General features: G+C 41.5%; 1 long non-coding RNA gene across 1 annotated transcript in view; it reads left to right on the plus strand.

Annotated features, from left to right (window-relative positions):
* The window catches only part of LOC111937522 (uncharacterized), a 48,052-nt gene that overhangs the window by 17,158 nt on the left and 7,813 nt on the right, over positions 1–23,081 (plus strand). Inside the window, exons 2-3 of the long non-coding RNA XR_002868662.2 lie at positions 5,386–5,644; positions 13,061–13,191. This is a non-coding gene — a long non-coding RNA (uncharacterized LOC111937522). The remainder of the gene's footprint in view (positions 1–5,385; positions 5,645–13,060; positions 13,192–23,081) is intronic.

The following is a 23,081-nucleotide window of genomic DNA, read 5'->3' on the forward strand; positions in this document are numbered from 1 at the left end:
TGGTGTTCAGAAAAACAATGAGACATAGGTGCTACTTGCCAGATTGAGATAAAAATACATTGTTCCCAGAGGGGATTTACCATGAGAGTGTTTTCTCATTTCTGAAAAGCAGCTTCATTGAGGTTCCCCAGAGTTTCTCTTGGATTCTGGCGTATGAAGTGCTGGATGGAGCAGGGCACCACAGGAGCATGGGCAAGCAGAGGGTCTCAGTCCCTTGCCTGGCACTATCAAGCTGGATCCCTTTTCTCTGGGTGTAGGAAGTGTTTTCCACTCAAGGCATGACACAGATCCACTCTTTTGGCTGTTTGTGCTCTGCTCCTTCCTCCAGGGCTGAGCTCCTGCTGTGGCCGTGCGTTATCTGTAACTCATGGCAAAAAGGGCTGTGGATTAACTGAACTGGGCACAGCTCTAGAAACACAGCGTTAATGAGCTGGAACAAGGTCATACCAGGGTGGGATGTTTTGCAGAGAGCAGGAAAATTACTTTGATTCTCTCCCTGTTGATACTCACACGTTCGGGCAGCTATTGGCAGCTGAACTCCGAAGGTGACTCTTGAGCACACCCTACTGCTTCCCACAGCACATGCAAAAGGAATTAACTTTTGCATTAAAAAAATCAGCTTTTTCCCTCAATTTTTGCGTTCAAGTGTTGATTAACTTCTTTTCCTTCTCTGATGAACTTAATTTTCATATTTTCCTTTGCTTTCTAAACGTAAATCCCATGTATGTAAATTGCAGAACCTCTTTTTCCCATTGCCTGGACTTAAATTCCATCTGCCTGGTTTCCATGAGTTTGTAGCCACAGAATAAATAGCCCTCTGTATTTTGGGCTTGGAAATGTGGTGTAACCATGTTTACATGTGACTACAGAGCCCAGCTCATAAAGTTGCACAGATTTAATCAAATTCCCTCCTATTTTTATTGGCCTTTGTAATGAAACCAGCATCGAAGAAGGCTGCAGTATAGGTTGGCATTGCTCTGATGACCGTAAGTGTTCAATTAAGTAAAGATTCCTAATTACTTATAGTGAGGTCAGCCTTTCACTTAGCCTGTTAAACAACTGAAACCCTTTTTATGGGATGTGTTTTTGTTTATAACTGACTGTAGTTGAATGAACTAGAGAAGAAATGGCTGTATAAATAAGACCTGGTTAATCTAATCATTTAATGCCTGAAAATTAAACATAAATACTGCTATTCTGTTATGCTTCAAGAAGTTCAATGTGTTCTCTTCCTACCTGTGTCATTTCTAGGGGAGAGATTTCATTGCTAGTGAGATATTTTACTTTGGAGTTTTACATACCCACATTTCAGATGCCTCTGCTTGACTTCAGTGTTTTATGAGGACTGAACACAGACACTCAACAAGTCAGAACAATTCCCATTGCAAAGACAGACACATAAATGTTGGTCTGACCTGGGAACAGTTTTGACCATATAATATAATCGTATTTTCCACACTTCTCTAGTGTTTACCACTGAATTTTGTCAAAACAGGACTGCAGTGCCTGCATAGTTTGACTGAACTCCTTGCTGGGTTTCCTCATCACTTCAACTCTTGCATGTTCTCCCCATGCAGTCCTCAAAGGTTTGAATTTCCTCAGCTGAGGAATGCCCACATGTTCCCTTGAACAGGCAGGACAGTTCAACCCCTCACATATGACAGCTGAAAAAGTAAAATTGATTCATCCACAACAATTTTAAAGCATTTAATTGCTTTGCTCTCTGCTCTCACACCCATTTTCCTTCCTGTGTCCCACTCCTATTCCAGCTGCCTTTGTCTGTGACTCTCCACACCAGACAATCAACTGCAATATTGTTGTGTGTATCTTAGAATCTTTAATTTCAAAATTTCTGCCAGCAATGCCAGCTTTCATCCCTCACAAAATTCAGGTTTTTTCATTCCCCTTGAGAATAGCTCCAGAAATATTCAATTGTCAGAATTATACCTAAAGTGATTAATCTTTTAGATTTCCTGGTAGCAGGAAAAAAAAAAAAAACAACCTGGAACAATACAATTTAAATGCTGAAAAAATATTTCTAAAAAGTTAATCTTGTGAGTTTTGGCACCAGAAATGAAACATTTGAAAGCTTGACTTTGGCAATACAACTCTGTTTAAACATTTTTGATTGTGGTACTTGAGATTAAGCCTGTGCAGGGCTCTCCTCAGTACCTTTGATAACCAGAGACTTTGTTGACCATTTGAAGTCATTATTATTTGGTTTTGTTTCTGTGCCAGTCCAGGGCAACAATATCTTTTATTTGGACCCAGAAAAGCCATATCTTGATGTGGTGCAAGAGCTCACCTGGGGCACACTGCAGCTCTGATGGGAGCTGGCCCCAAGCTGCTCTAGGAGCGTTCAAAGGTAGAACTGGCAGTGAAATAAATCAAGTTCAACCCCAGCAGCAGCCTCCAGCTTTCCAAAATGCAGCATCTGGAGTGCTGAGGCTTCAGTCAAAATGGGACCTGCAAAGAATGGATCAAAATAATCTGTACCCCACAAAGTCTGGGAGAACAAGACACGTTCTGGGCCTGTGTCTGTGACAGCACTGTGCAATTTGCTCCATTCAGCATCAATTATAGCTGAATTTAGCCCTGTATTTTTGTCTCTGTAATTATCTGAGTGTTCCAGCTCAGCCTGTTAACATAGGACTAACTCACAAGGATTTATTCAGGTTTTTCTCTGCTTTCTGCTCAGACAAAGCTCAAGGCAACTGGGATTTTCCAGAGGAGGGAATGACTTGTCACTAATAATAGCTTTAGTCAGCAACATATGTTTAGTGATGCACATCAATATTTGTGCTTTTACAGAGGCTAAGCTTTTGCATTTTCAATGTCATCATGTCCACAAGCATCCTTTATCTCAGTGCTTTTAAACTATGTGTAAAACACTGAATTTTTATATGTACACTTCTGTCCTAACCATCTACTCCCAGCCCTGGGAAGCACCTGGCTAGCTCCTAATCCACCGGGGGGGAGGAGGGTCCGACAATGGACAGAGGAAAAAGATGAGGGAGGCTTTTTATTCCTGGACACTTTATTTTATTCCTGGACACTGCCCCAGTTTATTCTCAGAATGAACTCCAGGGGAGAAAGAGACTGAGGGAGAAATGGCGGTGACTTTTAAACTGGGGGGGGCGGAGCATAGAATTACAGCCAATGGGATGAGACTGAAGGGGTGGGGCAAAGGGAAGGAACCAACTTCACAAAACCAGGGGGGAGCACAGGGAAAAACCATTTAATGTGAACCTCTTAGTGCAACACAACGCATTTCCCACTGGCTGAAATCCTCTCTGCTGTCAGGCAGCATCGCATTGCAAACCATCCCATTTCCTCCAGACTCCCATGAATCTTTGAAATAGGCACCTCAGCTATGATTTATGAGATATTTGTATTAATTTTCCTGTTGTTTTTCTACAGGAGCAGGTAGTACCTTAGAGGCCATGTTGAAAGATTTCATGTTTTTAAGTAATTAATCTGATGTTCTGCCTCACTCGCTCCTTTAACTCTAGAAGGAATATGCAATAAAGCAATGTTGCTATTCCTTAGATTGTTCTTTCAAGTTTTCTCTCATTTCTACTTTTTTATTGAGTTATTCTCCTTGTAACTTCCTAATCTAAATTTCTTCAGCCAGAGGCTGGAAGGTGACTTTAGTAGAGATGAAGAGGAAATCTTAGACTTAAGGATCCTGGTTACATGCAGAACTTACAGTTCTTGGCTAAATAAACACAGAAGTGTTTACATTTGCATCACAATGTTCTCCAAAGCAAGCACAGCTCTGCCTGCAAAATAGAAAATTCCTGGTGATTCCCTCAGGCATTGGACTGGAGGGAGGAGTTGCCATTGTAATACTGGGGTTCTAGTGGGTAGGTATGATCAAATCTGCATGGTATAAGTTTAGCATCTTTTCCAGAGATGGTGGTGGTGGGTTTGTTTGCAATAACCCCTGTTTGGTGTTGTCCTGGGTTGATTATGATGTTAAATTGTATCCCCATCAGGTGTTCTCTGTCAGGAAATGAGAATTGGTCTCCTTCATATTTTGGAGGAAAGAGGTTTAATGAAAATCTACCATATGGCTTTCATTTTTATTTATTTTTTTTTAATAGGCTTAGGTTTTGCTTGAAGCAATTTATGTTTCCCAAACTCATGGTAAAATGCAAAACATCAGGAACCTCCTGCTCCTCCTGGGCACTTAACTGGTGACAGTACCATGCATCAAAATGCTTATCCACCTTTTCTGACTGGGTCAGGTGGTCACAAAGAAGCATTTTTTGTCTTGTGCTATGGCTGCAAATGGGCTCCTCCAACCACAGAGCACAGAGATTTTGTTTTCTCTGCGTGAACTGTGTTCTTGATATTAAGGAGTAGAGTGGTAGCTGGTGAACAGCTGCTGTGTAATAACCTGTCTGGTTTCCTCTGTGTCTTACCCTGAAATTGATGTTTAAATTCATTCTCATTTGTTAGACTTCACTGGTTTTGTTCATCACCTGAAAGCTGGCTCTGCACAGGTCTTGCAGCAGAGAAGCAGGGTACCACACTGCTCTAGAGCTTCATATATTGTTCACAGCCTAGTTTCCATATTTTTGCATCATTTCAAGCAGTGTTAAGAATTTTGAAATAGAACTTTAGAGCCTGAATTTTGCTTGGATACTTAATTCCATCCTCCTTCAGGCTGTCCCCATCTTTAAGTGCTGTGGGATGTTGTCTGTAATGCCTCTTTTTCATTACTTTTCTCTCAGTGCTTCTAACTCTGTCCTTTCCTTTTGGTCAGTTCTTATGTGCCATCCTCCAAGTAATCATTCCAAGGAGAGAAGAATAAATACACTGCCCATCTCTTTGAAGGAAAGAAGTCAAAGGAGAACTGTTTCCATCTCTGGTATTTCCTCTGTTAAGCTTCCCACATCCCTTTTGCTTTTTCTCCCACTTATGGGCAGTGGTGCTCTCCTTGTGTGACCAATTTGCATAAAGCCATAGCAAAATAGATATTTTTTTTTATTTAAACCATCTTTTATTTTATTTAAGTATTTCTGTGTGTAATTCTATAGATGAAAAAACACAAAGAGGTGCAGGATTCATGCTTGGAAAAGCACTGTGTGTCAGTGAGTGCCCCCTGGTTTTACTCTTTTGACTTAGCAGCTTTGTGCAATGGAGGTTGAAACTACCAATAACTGCAAAAATAACCCATTTTTATTGGCATAACAGTGACATCTATTGTTTGATATTATATACATCTGTGCCAATCTTAGCAACTGCATACAGGTATTGAACTGTCTCAATTTCAAGCGTGCAAAGTCAAATTATTGATTCAAAAAAATTAGGTAATGGCACATGTAGTAATGCCATTGGACAGCTATGTGAAATTAAACCTAATTTGTTTTGTCACAGCCTAATTTACAGATCAGTGTGGGCTGATGCACAGAGAGAGGCGTCTCCTGTTTCAGTGTCAGCAGATGTTGTTTTGATGTCACACCAGCCATGCTGCATCACCCCCCTGGAGACAGCCAGAGGTTGGCAGCATCCAGCAGAGGATTCTCCTGGGAAATCTGCCTCAGCATTGCCCCACAGTGCAGCTGCAGAACATCTGGCCTCTGCCATTCCCCACTGAACCAAGGGAACCCTGATATTGCAGGCACAGGCTTAGGAGGTAAGTGGGGAGGGCAGGCAGTGAACAAAGCCCTGCCCAGGGATTTCACTGAGCATCTGCTGCAGAACCACAAACCAGGGCTGGTTCCTGCCCAGGCCAGCAAAGCTGAGCCCTTCCAAGGCAGCCCCAGGAGAGTGTGAGGGCTGCACCATGCCAGGTACCAGCTCCAGGTGTTTTAAGACCAGGTCTTGCACTGGAAAGAGAATTCCAAAGCATCAGGCTAGGGGAGTTTAATTCCTTTCTTACTGCACTCATTTGATTATCTCTGTTATTTCTCACTTCTTTTAACAGAGAATACAGAATTTGAATAGGAAAGATTATAATATAGCAGTAATGAAATACAGGGACTGTTGAGTGTGTCAGACTCTGTGGCTGATTAGACTTTCTGATTCGTGGGCTGGCACTCAAGAAAACAGCAACTGTCTCTTTTACTACCTTGTGTATGAAAACAGCAGAAGGCTGTGTATGCTCATCACTGTTTTATGTGATTCTGAACATTAGAAGAAAAACAGAGAGAGCAAACCTATAGAAAGATATTTTTAATAGTTTTAATGGAATACTGTGTTTAATTCTTACAGAAGCAAACTCTGGATAAGCAATTACTCTCAGCAAAAATATTTGGTACTGGTAAGTGAAGCAACATAGTTCCCTTCTTTTTAAGCCATAAGCTGTAATGTAAGGATGTAGAATTGTAAAAAGCAATAAAGGGTAAAGGGAACACATTGCCTATAGACCCTACTGTGAAAATAGCACTGAAATATGTACTAAACATTCAGCTTACACTTAGAGTTCACTTGGGTACATAAATCCTGTCTTCAACAGCCACAGCATATTCCTAAACTGAGGATATAGAGTTGGGCTGCTGTGTAACCCACCAAGTTTTCTATCCTAAGAGTAAATGCCATCTACTTCTCTGTGGATCTGTACATAAACAGATTTTTCCAAACCTCCAGTCAGTTGTAAAGGCTGCAGGATGAAATATTCATATTAAAAATCTTGGATTAAAATCTACAGCCTTTCATGCCTAGTTTTCATGTATTGTTGTCCACAGTGATGGAAACATGCTTCTAATTTCCTACACTCCAGCCTCCCTTTTAAGATCTCTCCACAGAGTAGCACCCAGCTGAAAGGTAACAGCAGCTGTGTTTCTGAGAGCTTGTGTTGAACTTCTGTGCTTTCCAAAGAGAGAGAATAATAAACGTTATAGGAATAAGTAACACAGACTTCATAAATAAACAAGTTCTGGAAATCTCACTGCTCCCTCAGTGGAGAGGGAAAATAAGAGTGTGTATTGAAAGCTCTGCAGTGTTGGAAGGGCTGGAGATGCAGACAGGCACCAAACCCCAGAGGAGCAGATGTTGGTTTTTTTGTTCACAAAAGCACTGAAAGATGACAGTTCAAAAAATTGACAGTTCCATGGGTGAAGAACTAAGAGAGCTCATGGTGGCTACAAGGAGGGGCCAAGGAAAATGGCTCTGCTCTCCCACCTCCAGATACCTGAGGGAGAAGACTCTGGCTTTGCAGCAGGCACAAAAGAAAAGCTGCAAGGTTTTGCAAAAGACCCAAGGGATGTGGGAGCCTGTGTCATACTGAAATTCGGAGGGCACTGTGCTGTTAATTCCCCACACGTCCCCATGAGGTTCAAGTCCTCTGTATTTATTTATTGTCTCTCAAGCTGCATCCCTCTAAATGGCAGAAGCTGGGAGTGAGTGATAGTAGGTTCTGAAAACTCAGTGTTAGCAACAAGCAAGCAGCCCCCAATCCAAGTGGAGGGCAGTAATTTATTATCCATTAGGTGCTCGGTCAGTCAAAAAGGACTAACAGAGCAATAAAGTCTGAAGTGATCAGTTGAGCTCAGCCCATACCACTGGCTGGCTATCAGAAAGGTCAGGGTAGTAAGATGGATGGTTTCCTCTCCTCCAGACACTCCATCTTTCTGTCTGGTGACACATGCAACTCTCTCTCAGCAAGTAAGATTGTCAGATATCTCCTGTGTGTGGAGCCAATTCTGACCCAACTGCATATTTAATTGTTTCAGAGGAAAGAATACAAACTTCTCACATTTGCTGAAATGTTGAAATGAGGACAGTGGGCCCTGTTCTGGTGGTGTTGTAAATGGGCTGCAGCCTCCGGTACCAAACCCACCTTCCTTGCAAGGCTGGTGCTCCACAGCCATGCAGGGCTCAGGGGCAGCAGCCAGGTGCTGATTCAGGGAAGTTTCAGGGAGACTGTCAGAAGTTTTTCTCTGTTTTTCCACTATAATCAGTGTGCCAAGGCCTAGATATGAATCTTCTTACTTAGGACTCAAGGGGTGCAAACTCATTTCTTTCACCTGATCCATCAAACTGTGGGCTCCTCCAGGGTGAGGCCCTGGTCATGCTTTAGTAATGATCCTGAAATTCTGGATTCATTAAGCCAGGCAGAGAGAGATTCAGAGACTCCATCCCTGGGAAAGGGAAAAATTTAGATTATGGTCCAAAACTGTGTCAAGTGTTTCATTCCCCCTTTATTCCAAGTAAAACAGAAACATTTCTGGAGGCAGCAAGTAATGAGTGTTTTGAAAAGCTCCTCTGAAGCAGGTACAGTTTTCCCAGCCTGCTGCCCTGGCACATTAATATTTCCAACAAACTTCCCTAAACCCCAACCTGTTGCAGTGTGTTTTTTGTTAATGTTATGTTCTGTTATTGCCCAAGTTGATGGTTTGGTCCAAATGAGACCCTCCCACCCCACACTGTCAATCTACCCTGAGTCCCCTGTCAATCCTGTCTTAGACCCACCACATGCTTGGAATTCCACTTTGGGAATTCCCTAAAATTTGACATTTGATTAGTCCATGTGACCCAATTTCCCCCCTACCTCCCTCACTGGATGATGATTTTGTGAACCCTGCCTTTTACCCTCCCCAGGATATCTCTGATTGCTGATGCTTTGTACCCTCCCTTTGAACCACCTCCCTATTTCAGCTGTTGCACGCTCACATTTTCTGTCTTTTGCCCCCAAGATTCCCCAGAGCAATAAATCCTCTGTTATCCCATGCAGAAGAGACCTCCCTCTCGTCCTTGTCTCCTCAGAGCACAGACTGACAGCCAAAAGCCACAGAGCAAGTGCTCCAGTGGCACCTGGGGTCACCCTGCTCCTGGGGAGTGACCCAGTGCTGGAGCAGGTGAAGGGATGGAGCCACATCAGCTCTGGTGAGATGTGTTACCAACCAGTCTTGCTCCTGGGTGACCAAGGAAATGCATTTCTCAGTCAGAATTGTATCTCATTGGAGGGCTCTCTCCAAAGACTGCACACAGCAGGCTGGATAACACTCAAAACTGGGAATTAATCCATGCTCTGACACTCTCCTTGGCTCCATCCTTCCCTCCTTACTCCTCATTGCACTGACAGTTGTTACCAGTCTCTGCCTTGCAGCTACAGGAAGAAGTGTAACCAAACTTCCAAGCCCCAGGGAGGGAACTGGAAATGGTCCCAGCATCAGATTCCAGCCCAAAATGCAGTTCTGGTATTCCCCATCCTTATTGTCACTGCAATATCGTGCCCATGTTTATTTGTCGTGCTCTAACAAGCCATATGTGAACAGCCAGTTCCTTTGTTCTCAGAGGATAGATTAGAGCAGCCAGTCTCCTCCTGGAATAAATGGAAGTTGAATTATTTATTTCCTTTTCTTCATAAGAAGCTTATAGCATGCTGGATGAAAAGTCAGAAATAATTAAGAAAAATGCTCTGCTTTCAAACAGAAGAAACACTCAGAGAACAGTTGGAGTGCTGGCCACAGCTGGTGTCGGTGTGGGCTTGGGATGGGAAGGGAATCTCTCACTGGTCCTGCAGGAATCAGCCTGGAAGGATGCAGTGATTCTCTGGATGCCTGACATTTTATCTGAAAAATCTCTCCTATTTACTTTCAGCAGTAAATTTCTGGGTGAGGCTTTTTCCCAAGTGGTGAGGAAGTGTTTCACCAGACAGGCACCTGCTGTCATGGTGGGAGTTTTAGAGAAGGGGATACTGAGGCACAGGGAAGGGATGACACTTGTGGGCTTGGAACATGTTCCCTCTTTAATTATGCTGCCAGGTGTGGCTCTTTATTTTTAATATTTATTTAATATTTTTTTCTGTTATTTTCCACACAAAGTTTGAAAATACTCCTTCTCTTTATAGATGCAACTTTTTTAAAACACCCATGCCTCCCTCAGAGGAGAAATTCTGTCTTTATGAATTTCTGTTCATTGGTCCCACACCTCAAGCTGAAATTCTGAGTAAAAGACAACATTCCCTGACAATGGAAGTTAGAGCTGGTTTATAAGGGGTAAGCTAACATCCCTTTAAAAAAACAAACAACTTGTTTTACAGATACTGAGTTGATTTTACATTGCCCAAATACAGGTTACATGTGTCAACTTGGGAATATTACAAATACTGACAATTCCTTTAGTTGTGATGCTAATAATATATGGAATAATATTTTCTGAAAGAGATTTAAAGAAAAAATAAATTTCAGGGACTAAATCATCAGTAACACCTATTGCTGGAATTCTGTGTGGGACTAAATAGCCCAATATACCCACTTCAATTTAAGAAAGAAATACACTCCTGTAAAGGTATTTTGAATGAAAAAGTAATCTACTTTCCTTCAACACAAATTGAGTCTGGCCCACTTTTTACTACACACAGATCTGTGATTGCTCATGAAAATGATTTCTTTAGGTTTAAAGCCAATTGCTGCTCATGTTTAAGTGAAGCAGCTCTTTCACCTGAGGTATGACAGAAAATACTCCTCTCCACCTATTACCAAGCCCTCAGAGTTTAATTATTGGCTGTAGGTGCTTGGAAGTCATCAGAAAATGGTAAATATGTGATGATGACTGCCTTGACTGTGCTGCCCCAGGGGTTGAAAGACTGAGCTGCTGCAGTGGAGGGGAAGAGCAGGGCTGGGTTTTCAGGGCTGCCCACAGCCCTGTGCATCTCACACAACAGGGACTTGTAACCAGACAATTAACCAAAGGTGTTCCTCAGTGCCACAGGCAGAGTCCTACAGAATCCTCAACAGGCAATCAGATTAAGCACCTACCCTTGGATTTGGACATTTTTGAGGTTAAAATCCTATAAAAAATACTTGAAATACGTGTATTTTTCTTGAGCTGAGCAGAATCTAGCTCTTTAAAGAAGCAGGGATTTTCCAAGCTCCCCAGGGTAGCTGGGTACCAGATTTATACTGAAGCTCACCAGATGCTAGCCCTAATTTTCTTAGAGTCCTTTGAAAATCCTGGAGCTGGTAAAAACTGATTTTAAAAGGCTTTTTAGTTTCTTAGGAAATAATAAAGCATAGTCTGGATACTGCAAATAGGATCCACTTACAGCTAGGACAGATTCTTCTGGTTTTTCTCTTTCAGATAAATCCTTCTGTATATATTTTAGGCTCCATAATTTATTACTTGTGAGCTCCATAAATTACCATTTTAAAATTCACTGAGTGCTTCCTGGGCAGTGCAATATTCTTTGACCACCTTCCTGGGTATTCTCTTGCTGGTGGGTTTCACAAGTTCTTTTAAAGTAGGTCAGTAAAATGTCCTCTCTGCTGAGGGTTTTGTTTTTTTTCCTTTGGATCACCCTCTCTAGAACAACCTCAAGCTGCATTGTGAAATCCATCCAGGACATAATGTATAGCAGTATATGGGATACAAGATTCATTGACTTAGCTGGGTTTAAAAAACTAATCCTTGTTCCCTAAATCTTTGATGAAACATAATTTTAGCTTGAAATGTTGTGTTGTGTGGCATGTAGTAATTCTTCCTGTGGTATAAAATTTTATTTCTGCTTCAAGCCTGTTTTGGAAACCTTGGCACTTTCAGCTTACTGCAGTCAATTGCCACAGTATGAAAAGTCCTTTGTGATATTGAAAAAGCAAGGTGCCCCAGTGCTGTGTGATGTGAAAACTCAATTAATTACAGGAAGGAACAATACATGATAATTTCAGAATTAAAACATTATCAGTGCTGGAAGCACAGAGGTAAATCCTCCGCTGAATCCAATATTCAGAGCAGAGAAGTGAGTGACAGATAGAGAGGATTGCTCTAATCCCAGGTTGCTGGGAAATCAGGCCACTGCATAGGTTAGAGGAGCCACTGAGAACTGGTGTGACCTCCAGGAGATGGATGCATCAAGCTGCAGGGACATAGTGTGCACTGGAAGCACTGTCAGACACTGTCCCACCCAGTGGAGACCCTCCCACCCAGCAATGTGGGCTGTTCATCAGCAGGAGAGAGTCTGGATATTGTCAAGAACTCATCCTTATTTTATCTGAGCTGGCTCCTAACAGTTGGATCCCCTAATCTGCTTACAGCAGATCATATTTCCCTTACTTTGAAAGCTGAGTTTAAAAAATTGACAGAAGTCTACAAGCTGAATATTTTGGGAACCTTTTAAAACTAATGCTGTTCTAAATGCAAGATTGGAGATTTGGAGACTTCTCCTTTCTCGTTTTTGTTTCCCACTTAATTGTTCAGCATCACCTATTTTTGATTTGCAGGCAGATGTCCTAAGCTCCAGTATCCATATTATCCTTATTACCTTTGCACATTCTTGTGTAATTATTTTTAAACATCCTGACCCATTATAGATTAAAAGTCATGAATGAGGTTAATGTATAATTAATGAGAAAGGATGTTCATGGTGACAGCTCAGAATAATGATGAATGAGCTGAACAAGAGATCTGATGAGCTGTCCAAGGTCAAATTGCACATGGGAGTGTTAATGTTGCCTGACACAGCTTTATTTCTTTCTGCTTTCCTATTTTAAACAGATTTGTTATTCTTGCAGAGCTGTTAAGCCATTTTAAGGCATGCCAAGGTGTCCTCTGACCTCTGAGTAAGGAGTGGTCCTTGCTGGTAGTCCTTTATACCATCTGCCATGAAGTATGAGATCCAAAATCCACTCTTTTCTCCTGAAGATATCCATTAGATTCAGGGAACAGTTGATCAAGGGGGAGAGGAAGGGAGATGGTAAGAAAAAACACCTGGAAAACTGTTTAATTATTGACTCAAAGGAAAAAAAACCAACTCTTTCCCATTTCCATACAGTCAATGCTCCATCTACTGAAATTGTTATTTAGTGACAGACTGCAAACAATATTCCTGACTGATTTTTCTCACAATTTTTTGTCAAAATGGTGGGGTTTCTGATACCATGAGAGTCTTGCTGTTTTCCCCAGAGAAATCATGACCAAATTCTGATGTTGGAATAGTAGCTGACTGATGAGAATGGTATAGAAATTTTATGTTCAAAATTGGAAGTCATGGAGCTGAGGCATCCCATACTCCAAGGTCCTGTCCTGTGACCCAAATCCCAAGGTTACAGAACAAACAAAAAAGGGTTTTACAGCAGCAGCAATTAATTCTGCCCTTTCTCCTTACTTAAAGGTGTGTTTCTTCACCAGTAGCTCTGGCTGGAAAACAAGGAGGATGGATAGATTGTGTGTCAGGATTGCTGGGAAAACCATTTGTGCCTGCTGACTTCAAGGTTTGCTGCTCTGGAGCGTGGACCCAGCCTGGTGAGTGCCTTGGAAATGGGCAATTTGTCTCCTTGCCATGTTTTCCACCCAGTCTTAATTTACAGTTGCCTGGGGGAGGAAGGAAAGGTTTTTCTGTCTCCCCAATCATTTGCTATGTAAGTTGCTGCCACTTAATTTGTTTTCTTTGGTCGCTGCTGTCCAGGTTGGTGCTCCTCTCTCAATCATGCAGAGTTAACTGAGTGCACTCCCCGTGTTCCTGCCCTCAGCACCCTGCTCTGTCAAATACACAAATATTGAATATTTTACTTTTTTCCTGGGCAGTAGAGGTTCTGAAAACACTGAGACATTTCAAGCCATTCAGGGACATGAACATGAGCTTCCCTCAGCGTTAAAAATGAAAGCGAAATCGCACAAGCCGGAGCAATGTGATAATGTGATAACTATCCTTATTACTTAAGGAAAATAAATGTATGAATCACACAAATTTAGAAATTGCTTTTATTCTGTCACATTCATAAATTTAGCATTTGCACAGATTAAGATGTTTTTAGCATGTCAGGAAAATTAATCTACTATGTCAGCAGTTTATGTCTAAAAGAGAGTCCTGTAATTTTATTTAAATAAAGGGAGGATATTGGATATTTCCCATGGATATTTCCCACAGGTCTCTCAAGTTGTTGGAGGATGCAGCCTCCTTTTTATCCTAATTGGCTGAGGTACTTGAGAGGTACAGACTTCCCTAATTGCTTAACACAGACTCCCTTCTAATGTGCACCCACTGTTCTTTTTCTTTGTGTCTCTGTTCTTTTTAAGTCCAGGAATTTAGCATGGCCTCGGGAGAGCAACAGTCTGTGTCAATTTGTGGAATTCCTGTGGTATTTCTGGTTCCTCCCCATTGCTTCTTTCACCTATCAGCATCTGGCTTTATCTACCAGAAGGCTCACAATTTGTGTGTGACGAGTCCCCTTTCAAGCAGAATATTTATCTGCTGCTTATTGCCCATAAACAGGATTAAAGCAAGCTAGAAACAAGCAACCCTTTTATTTCCCACTGTGCCACATGCAAAGTGTAGTAAATCACTCTGGACACACTGTACCAGTGTGATTTTTTTTTTTTTTCCAGTTAAAAGGTGAAAAAGTATCAAAAACTGGGCAAAAGTTGCAAAGTACAGCACAACTGTGTCATTATGCCTGCCATATAAATGGAGCAACCTGTTCAAGTTGATCAGGGGATGCAGACCTGCCTCAGGCTGGAAACTTTCCAAGGCAGGAGGTCCCAGTGAGGGAAGGCATCACTGGGATCACAGCACACCAGACACCTGCCCTACCCAAGTTCCTTTGTTAAATATGTGTGCCTCCACTTCCATGGACACCATCCTGGAAAACACCTGCAGTGTTTCATGCTCACACATCCCAGGACAGATCTGGCTTCAGGTGTTTCTGTTGGTCCCTTTGTTACCTGGCAGGGTAAGGAGGGTCCCTGGGCAGAGGAAAACTTGCTGGAGTCCTGCAGCTTCACTGGCTCCTGGCTCTGCTGGGCACCCAGGGATTTTCCTGTGCTTTGTGCCTCAGTGGAGAGCAGAACACTGATCCCACCCAGTTCTGCAGTTGTGAGGAGGCAAAGGCTGGAAGGAAATTAGACTACTCTGTTCTCTACAGCACTTTCTGTTACTCTAATAACTTCATAGATACGAAATCTTGCCCGGAATAAAACACAACCATGTCACACATCCGACATCAGGACAAGGTGTCCAAAATATATTTCTTATTTTCTCTTGCTGGATTTTCCCTTCTGCTTCCTGTATTTTCTTTCAGCTGCTTGGTTTGAGGTTGACTCAGTATTCAGGTTAGAAAAACCTCAGATGTTTTTCTTTGAAGGTGTAATGCTTTATTCATGTTTATTGTTCTCTTGCAGTACTGTTTCCACTACCATTTTTTTTCCTCCTTTTTTTGACATGAAGCCTGCTGAAGCAAAATCTTAAAAACGGGGAAGACAAGATAAACAATAGCCTTTCTAAGAAAAAAATATCCATGAATTCTAGCAATATTTGAAATGTGAGTTTAAAGAGCAAACATTCTCCTTATTTCTGAGCAGAAACTTTCTGGCTCACTTGGGACTCGGCACTTCCTCTGACATGATTTATTGTCATTTCTTGATGTCCTTCAGTAATGACTGATCCAACAGCATCCTCCAACAGGCATGAGATTTTACTTTGATTGGGATGAATTCCCACCAAGCACCTTTTTTTGGGAGGAAATAAGAGAGCACCTGTCCTACAGGTACAACCCCACCTGTGGAAGTCATGATTGCAAGAACTGATCTTTGTGAGACACAAGTGTCTGAATGGATGAAAAAAAGTTGAGTTTTGGGTCTGGGTGGGGTTGTTTTCTTCATTTTGTATTTTGAAGAGAGTTGAATAGGGGGAGCTATATTGGAAACCACAGTAAGCAATGTCCCACTTGGAGAGGGTGGCAGCATTTTGCTGTGGGCTATGTGGTGTGTATTGGTTGCTAACTCATTAATTATAAGCAGAGTTTTAAAAGCTGGTTTGAAGCCTAAATGTCTGACCTGTGCCCATCTTTCCCTTCTGTGCTGCCTTGTGGCAGAAAATGTTGATTTTCACCATTCCTTTTAGCAAGTGAATCTTTACTTTTTGTGTTAGAATTAAAAAAATCCCCACATCACCAGACCCTGGGTTACTCATCAATTAAGCCACGGGGCCACTGCAGGAGATCTTTGCTGAGAGGGGCTCTGTTCATCCCCTCCCATCATTTCCTCTACACTGGCTATCCCACAGCCTCTCCCCCTACACACTGAGTAATTTTTTCCCATCCATCTGAGCAAGTTTGAGGCAGGAAAACACTTGTGTGTCTAATTCAGGGCTGGAAGTTGTCGCTGTCTCTTCCAGCTCAGTACCTGGTGTGTTAATCCAAGAAGTAATTAACAGGATGGAGTGTGATGCTAATGGAATGAGCCCTCTGCCAGGCTTGGGAGCACACAGGAGGGAGGGGAACATGATTCTGGCATGTTTTCCTCCTCAGCATATGTGCCAGATCCCGGGCTCTGCCTTGGCGGTGAAACCCTGGCTTTTAAGTAACACTTTGGGGTATTTTTGTCACTGATGCTGTGAATATTTGCAACAGCCAAAATAATTTGGATAAGCCTGTACTGGCTAGTTACCATGGTCACCTAATATGCAGTGGCTTTGGTCAGGTGTGAGGAAGGTTTTACTGTGCCTTCTGCTGGTAAATACGGATGGAAAACACATTAGGCTGTAGTAGTATTTCAAGTAGTATTTGTAGATTTGCAAATAAAATTCCCTTAATCCAGACCGAATGTTAGGATTTTAAGGAGTTGTAACAAAGATACAGACAAAGCTGGAGCTGCTTGCCAGTGAAATGGCTTCATGTTAGAAAACAAGACTGAATGTCTCAGTTTTGAGATAAACAGCTTAATGCCCAAATTAGACAAGTCAAGTACTCTGTTTATGTTTGTTATCCTCAGCACTGAGTCACAGAAGCTGTGCATGTAGAACAGGTCCACACATATTTTTGCATTACAATTTATTAAAAATGTGATTTTTTTTTTCTTCTTGCAAGAGAAAAACTAGAACCCACTTGTCAGCAACAGAATCAGCCAACCTTAAGGAGTGAAGGGCAGCTGGAAATGACATTGAAATATCCTGTAGGATGCTGGGAAAGGTAGAAAAAGGGTTTTAAAAAAATATCAATCCATATATCTTGCTGGGGTGTTGGGAATGTTCTCATTGTCATGTCCCACTGGAAAGGTAGAAAAAGGGAAATAAATATAAATTCCTGGTTGTAGCAGGGAACTTTCTCAGTGTCTTGTCCTGCCATGAACAATGTTTGGTGCTTTTAGAGGAGGGATAGATCTTGCTGCTTCCCAGTCAGCTTTGGCCAGTTGTTCCCTCTATCCCTCAGCCTTCTCTGGCTCTGAGCACCAGCACTGGGCTCACAGCTGGTGACACCAGTGCCACAGGGACACCAGTGCTTTGGTGGCAGGACATCAGCACCCAGTTGTGTCCCTGTGTGCCCCTGTGCCACACGTGGTCCCTACATAACCCAAGGGTGATCATCCTTTAATCTCCAGCTCCCAATTTAGTGATGACCTTTTGAGGTTCATCCTGGATCTTTGACTGTTAAAAGAAACATTTCCTAAATCATCCCCCTCACAGTTGTTTCTTTTTCCATATTTAGTGAATATTCTGGTGAAGTTTGTTTCACAAAAAAACAAAATTATATTCAAAAGGCTCCACTATTCAGCAGGGAAGAAAAACAAATTTTAGCTTGTAAAATAGAAAAGCTTGAAAAACTCATTTTTGGGCCAGCTGTACTTGGCAGTTTCTGTTCAAGTTAGGGGATGCTGAGCTGGTGGGTAAAGCTTGGCAGAATGAGGCAGCAAAGCTCATCTGTAACACCATCATTATTGTCCCTGTTCTGTTCTCTCACTAATTTCATCTATTAAACAAATAAATGAGTGATTATGCCAGATGAGGTTTTTTTGTGTGAGAGTATCTTCTCCTAGCATTGCCATCTTTCAGTGGTAATTATGCAGTCATACAGCTGTTGCTTGCAGGCAGGTTTGAAATAATATTTTTATAACCTGTATAAATCTCACCATAAAAATAAATCGAGTCAAGAGTTTGGTTTGAAGACAGCAAAGAAAAGAAGTTGGGGATCTGGATGATTGAATACCTGGAGAAATACAGTCAGTGCTGACTGTAATTGGGCTATGTAGTCACGTGATTACAAAATAGAATCATAGAATAGTTTGGGTTGGGAGGGACCTTAAAGATCATCCTGTGCCATGGCAGGGACACCTTCCACTATCCCAGATTGCTCCAAGCCCTGTCCAGCCTGGCCTTGGACACTGCTAGGCATGGGGCAGCCACAGCTCCTCTGGGTACCCTGTGTCAGGGTCTCACCACCCTCACAATGAAGATTTTCTTTGGTAAATCTTACCTGAATTTCCCCTCTTTCAATCTGAAGCCGTTCCCTCTTTTTCTGTCACTACAGCTCCTGGTGAAGAGTCCTTCTCCAGTTCCCTGCAGCCCATTCAGATCCTGGAAGGTGCTCTGAGGTCTCCACACAACCTCCTCTTTTCCAGGCTGAACAGCCCCTACTTTCTCAACTTGTCAAGCCTAAATCAATCAATTTAAGGCTCTGGTGCTTAAAAAATAATTACACAGATGCTGAAGCGTCCACACCATGGGCAAGTCAAGTATTTCTAATTTCTCTGCTCAGATTCACAGTGAGGAGTGTGGGAAAAAATTACTGCTGTAGAAAGTCAAGTAGGTATGTCATGTTTTGGAAGATAAAAGCAGACCAGCATGAAAATGTTGAGAAACCCAAGCTTCAACAGTCCCAAACTCACGAACTCCACATGCAACACTTTGCTAACACATTGACTCATACATTTGGATGTAGCTCCTTCCCAACATATGGTCTGAAATGGGTCTCTCCTGTAAATTTCATGGAGTTATTTTCTTTATGGCTTTATTCTTCCAAAGCCCAGTAAAAATGCCTGTTCTCTGTTTATTCTGGCTATTTAGTCTGGCAATTATGTAATGTTCATGAAACAGAAGCCGCACATAATTTTTATGGTTCATAATATCTCTCCTCAGGAAAAAGGCCACTTAGAGGAATTTTCTTCCCCCAGGATGCTTTTTTGGAGATGAGGTTTTGACAAAACCAAACTGCTGCAGCCTGGAGGGAGTAACTTTTAACTGACTGACTGTTCCATTCTCACTTATGAGCATTCATAGCTTCCATTGCTTCACTCCCCTGTTTCCACTTTCTTCCTGAGGCAAATAAGAGATAAAGGTCTAATTTTGGTTTTTAAAGCTGCCACATTTCAGGATCGGTTGGTTGGTTTGTTTGGGGGTTTTCTCCTTTTCAAGAGAGAACTGAAGAGACTGCAGATGAAAAAAGAAAAACAACAAAAACAAAAAAAAGAATTTTGTGTCAGTTTGGCATTTAGAGGTGTGGAAAGTTCGTGTAAATTTTCTGTCTCATTACAGTTCAGATGTGTTTTCATCATACAGCTGTGCTTATAAGATCATGATGATTTTGTTTAGAACCATGGGACACTAATAGAAGGATGCCATCCCAGACTTGTCTCTCATTTTCACATAAACCCACAGCAGTTCCATTGAAGCCAAGGAATCAGTTAAAAGGAAAAAGACAAAGGAAAATTAGGAGACTTTTTTTTAATGTGAAAAGTTCTGCATCTGAATTTTAAGAAAATATAAATTAAGCGGAGGAAAGAGTTGGAAAATTCCATTTATTTCACTTGTATATGGCAAACAGACATGGATGAAGACGAAACCTTTATTTGAATGAGTATTGCAGTTACAGGGATAAATATTTATAGGAAAGGTGTGAATTATTTATATGTGTTCCAAGATAGCAGAGTATAAATGCATCCTTCCCCTGGATTTATTACCCTGTAAGCTGGGGATTGCATGCACAGTGATATGGTAACTGATATTAGAGGATTTCTGTTTGACATGAGGAGATTGCAGTGGAGGGAGGGAGCAGCCCCATGTTTGAGTTTGTGTTTGAAATTTGTGCAAAGGCCAACAAAAGCTCACAGCCCTGAGTAAAGAATATTCAGGGCACCATAAATCATCCATCTAATGTTGTTATGCTACAGTCACAAATTATGCTGGGTTTGTCTCTGCAGTTAGTGCAACAGATGGCAAAGATTTGCACAACCAGTTAAAATTCTTGGCAAAGCACATTTTTTGAATTTGTAGCAGAAGCGTTAGTTGGGATACACTGGAATATTTCTACCAAATGGGGGGAAAAGCTCAACTTTTTTATAGTCTCTCTTCCACTTAAAAAACTATAATTTTACATATTTGCCTAACAAGCAGCGCTATTACACCAGCAGGTCCCATTCATGTTTGCACTGTGGTGGAGAAAACTGCCAGCCTCAAATTATCCAGGAAGCTGTTTCCAAAGGGGAAATGCAGAGCAGGGAGAAATCACCCCTCTTAGGGCTATTCAGGAAATTGGTAATAACACAGGCACATCGTGTTTGGCTGCACACAACAACAGCCTCGCTCTGCTCCTCATTTGTGGATTGGTGGTTCCCAAATCTTCCACTCTGGGCACAGCAGGTGTGAAGGGAAGTTAGAGCATATTCCTGAAGGTGGGAATATGGGGGAGAGGTCCACTCTAAACACAAAGTGCTTATTTCTCATCTTTAATTCATCACTGGATTACAGTCGTACCCTAAACTACAAAGGCTGTAATTACATTGTAGTTTAGGTAAAAATTACAACACATTTTCAGTGTATTTTAATACATAATTACCTGTTAGTTAATAAAGCCGAACAGTTATGAGTTTAGAGGTCTTTTTTATTCCAAAGGAATAATTCTGAATACGTGTACCAGTAAAATCCAGGTATTATAACAAAACCATACTACTCCCATGTTCATTCTTTGTTATCCAGCAAGGGAAACTGGGGGTAATTTCGAAGTCAGTGCAAATCCCTGTTTAACAGGAGAGCAATTTCCCAGTGATCTTCAAGGGCATTTTGCTTTGCTGGTTGAGTCCTGCACTGACTCACACGTGCAGAGGTGTGTAGCACATAGGTTTGGTCCTGCTCTAATTTGCTCTTTCTTGAGTGGGTTTTGCAGTAAGAACTGTGCTGAGCAGCACATCCAAAAATGGTATGGGAAGTAGTTTTTAGTACCAAAAGTGACCTGACCTGCCCATTTTAAGTGCCATAGCTGAAGGCAGCACAGACCTAAACTGGAGCAGCTGGCACGAGGCTCACACAGGAACTCTCATCAGACATTGAACAGAATCATGGAGCCATTGAGGCTGGAAAAGAACAAAATCACAGAATCATTACAGTTGGAAAAGACCTTCAAGATCATCAAGGCCAACTTTTGACCCAATCCAGCCAGCACCCACATTGTAAAGGGTTGGACATTACACAGGCTGTTCTCATTTCCTTCCACTGCCAAAAAGAATCAGCCAAAAGCTTTGGGGAGGCTCATTCAGGCTTCTCCATGGCCAAGGCCTCGCTTGAGGTGCTTCTTCACACTGGTGCCTCAGTCAGGCAACCCTGGAAGAACTGAGTGGACCTAAAAAGTCCCCTGAAACACCTGAGCCATCCAACAACACCCTGAGCATGGCATGGACTGGGGGAGCAGTGGGGCCAGCAGTGCTATCAGCCCTCAGGAGGTTTCTCCAAGGAAGATTCTCCTCCATGCTCAGGGTCCTGCCGGTGCCCTGTGGTCATCCCCTGCTCAGTGGGGGATGTGCCACAGAGAGATTCACAAAAATATCAGAATACTCATTCTTTGGTGGAGAAAAAAAAACAGGCTGTTTTTCTTCTGAGGGCCATCAATCCTCTCTTCACGCCAGGGCTGCATGGATGAGCCATTCCTCTTTGATGTGGTTTTTATTTTGTCACTAGAACACTGCACTGCTCAGGGGGGAGGGAGGTTTATCAACCCCAAGATAAAACAGATGATATTTTTTCATTTCTCTACCAACTCACCCTCAGTAAGGAGAGAGGTGAGCAGCCCAGCCTCACTCAAGAGAGGGATTTTTCAACACTTTTGATACATTTTTTACAGGATTTCTCTCCCAGTTCTCCCATACTCCCAGTATGACTCCTGCATACAGAGCAGCATTTTGAGCTTCCCTGCCTGGTGTGCTCTGTCCAAAGGACAGGAAATCCTCTCTGCCTCAGGCCTGGATACAGCTGAATTTTAGAAGCCAACTCCCACTGAAGTCAGTGTAACCTCTGTATCAAAAAGATCTTTGGGAGGCTGCACCTGCATGAGAGCACGTCCCTGAGACAAAAGACAGAAGCTGCTGCCTCATAATGTGGTGAAAAAAGGAAGCAAAATTATTTTTTTAATATAAAAATAAATGTAAATAATTTATTCTAAATTGGGTGACTCCATAACAACACAGAGAATTTTCTTGTTTGAAATCCAGAGTCTCCATGAGTGCAGACTGGATATTTTAATCTTTAGTTACACCTGACCATTCTTCCTGGATTTTTGTGGTGCTATGCTATTTGTAACTTTTATATTTTTAGCTGTAGTAAATGTTGAGCTTTCTCTTTGCAGATAAGCTGTAGGTGGAAAAAAACCAACTTTAATATTAATATTAAATTAATATTAAATATTAATAATGGGTTAATATTTTACCCATTTTGTTTCATTGGAACAGCCCTATGGAACAGCTCGGCCTTATGGATTTTTACATAATATTTTTCACAACTTTAAATCACTTCTCATCATTGCTTCTCAGACAAAAAAAGAAAAAAGTTTTGGGTTTCCTCAGTCACCTGTTTTGTTACAAACTAGGGATTTCCATGCTTCTGGTACTACTTTTTAGTTTTATAACATATTCTTTGGATTTTCATCTGACATATTTGTTATTTCAGTTAGTTGTTGTGGCTTTGCATAGCCTTCTACTGAATATGCAATACTTTCCAGCCATACTTTGGCAATATAATTTAGTAGAAAAAAAATTTAACTTTTAATATCAAGTAGAATTTTATTTTCATTTTTAGCAATGAATTAACATGATACTTTTCCTACTATCTAGCTGCAAAACAAAACATCTCACCTTTGCAGTAGAAAATATTCAAAATAATATATTCAGAATAATGGAAAATAAAGTAATTTTAGGCTGGTTACAAGAATCCCTAAAGCTTTCAGTGGCAAATATGCAACTGGAATTCTCTTCTAGCTGAGTTTAAAAACACTCTGATGTTTGTATTTAATAAAATACATAAATAAATAAAATACATAAATAATAAAAATCCAACTGTAAAAGGCAGAAGAGACACTGCCCATCATCCTCTTCTTCACTTGAACTGTATATAAGGCTTCTTTTATTTTTTGTTATTGCCAAAAGCTGGAGTAATTCGA

The sequence above is a fragment of the Cyanistes caeruleus genome, chromosome 19 (genome assembly GCF_971803275.1).
Source record: "Cyanistes caeruleus chromosome 19, bCyaCae1.hap1.1, whole genome shotgun sequence".
In the NCBI taxonomy this organism is placed as follows: domain Eukaryota; kingdom Metazoa; phylum Chordata; class Aves; order Passeriformes; family Paridae; genus Cyanistes; species Cyanistes caeruleus.